Genomic DNA, 2313 nt, shown 5'->3' on the forward strand with positions numbered 1-2313 from the left:
GAGTCATAGTGCGCCATTACTAGTTTAAACTAGTAATGGCGCACTGTGACACGGTGCGCCATTAGTAGTTTTGCAAAAAAAGAATAAAAAAAGAATACAGTACTGGCGCACTCTGTGGCTGGTGCGCCATTACTAGTTAGAACTAGTAATGGCGCACTTCGCTCGGATGCGCCATTAGTATGTATGGAAAAATGGAAAAAAAATTATTACTAGTGGCGCACCATGTGTCTGGTGCGCCATTAGTGTCTTCCACACTAATGGCGCATCATCAAATGGTGCGCCATTAGTATATAGTAGTGGCGCACCACCTGAAAGGTGCGCCATTAGTGCCCATCCCATCTATAGGCCTTTTCCTACTAGTGTCAACTAGAGGTGGAAAGACAACGTGTACATGATTGTCAACATTTAATCAACAAGTCGAGACTGGACATGTAGGTATTAGATGCAGGACTTAAAAAAATGAAACAAGACACTGAGGTAACCATGAAGGAATTGGAGATTTTGCAGACTAAAATTTATGCTACCTGAATCCGGCCAATCGATTATAGTTCGAATGGAGTTAAGTTGATGCGTTTCCATGATGTATGAGCTGTATTTGCCTAGTGTATGTAATTTGTTGTTTGTGTATGCTTTATTAACACCTGTGCCGAACCATAATGCCCAGTGGGTATAATCGGCTATAATTTTTTTATCGTATAGTGTAGGATTATTCTACCTTTCTATGCCTTGATCTCTTTGTTGTATAGTGTATGCTTTTTAGAGGTGATAGTATTGAGTAGGATAATTCTTTGAATATGCTATATCGTTCAAACGGGGGTCAACTCGCCCGACCATGGCCCTTCACAGGTCGTACGATCCCATGGGTCATGTATGGGCCGTCGGATCCATGGGCCTTCAATCGGCAGTCGGACCCATGTGCCTTCAATGGGCCGTCGGACCCATGGGCCTTCATTGGGCCGTCGGCTCCATGGGCCTTCAATGGGCCGTCGGATCCATGGGCCTTCTATGTCTCGTAGGATCCATGGGCCTTCTACGTCTCGTAGGATCCATGGGCCTTGTAAGGGCCGATTCATTTATGGGTATTGTACGGGCCTTTAATGGGCCGTAGACGGGCTTTAGTGGAAATCGTACGTTTTATGGGCTAACCATAACATGCCCTTAATAGGCCGTATTGGGTGATGCTATGAAAATGGCCGAACAGATTAACGGTCCATAAACGGGCCGACTGTAACGACAGGCTGAATTTGGCCCACAAGCAGAAAATGACAGTAACGGGCCGTAAGTAATCCAATGCTGCAAATGAGCCCAAGAATAAATGGCCCCTCAGAAGGCCGAAAGATAACTTGGGCTGGAAACGGCCCAATGGAATAATGGGTCGTTAATGGGTATAAAGTGATACACTGTTCATTACGGGCCAGTTTCACCACGGGCCGTTTATGGGCGTAAAGTGATACACTGTTCATTACGGGCCAATTTCAACATGGGCTGTTAATGGGGCAATAGTTACAAAGGGCCTCATATGGGCCGAAAGACGTCATGGGCCATACATGGGCCAGAAGTGAAAACGAGATGGAATCATATTGGATGGCCCAGATGACGCTACTGGGCCTAATTCAGATAGGGCGTAACGGGCCTTGGGTTAGCGGGTTGTAAATGGGCTATACACGAACAGGCCATTAACAGGCTTTCCATGGGCCGGCCCGCCACCTTTTGACCAAGTCAAACGGGCCGGCCTTTTCACAGGAATGGGCCACTATTGGGCCGTGCCACGTGTCGACATATCATAGGAGCCTTCTGTCCAATGAGTGGATGACATCTGTCCAACGATGAGCCGACACGTGTTTCCTCCAGCCAATGATGATTTTACACGTGAAAAATCCCCATTGGTCGGGGCTGTTAACGGGTTATCGGATCCAAAACCCGACCCGATAGCTTAACGGCGTTCCGTTACGGTGGATGCCACGTGTCGGTCACCCTTGATGAAAGCACTTCTGTGACGCGAGATTTATCGTCATGGAAGTGGACACTTCTGTGATGATAATTTTGGTAATGTCATGGAACACTTCTACGACAGCACAGGTATGACTATCTTGATTCTGTCATAAATTTGTCATGGATGTACATGCATGACAAAAACGCGACCTACTGTGACAAACATGTATCATCACGGAAGTGTATTTTTTCGTAAAGGTTCGCCAGGCCTGTCTCGCTAGGAGAGCAAGATTGAAAATCTCCATGTCACTAAATCCCAAACCTCCCAGATGTTTTGGCAGCATTGTAGTATCCCAAGCAACCCAGCACGGCTTCCTCTTT

This window comes from Triticum dicoccoides, chromosome 2B (assembly GCF_002162155.2).
Source record: "Triticum dicoccoides isolate Atlit2015 ecotype Zavitan chromosome 2B, WEW_v2.0, whole genome shotgun sequence".
NCBI classification, from domain to species: domain Eukaryota; kingdom Viridiplantae; phylum Streptophyta; class Magnoliopsida; order Poales; family Poaceae; genus Triticum; species Triticum dicoccoides.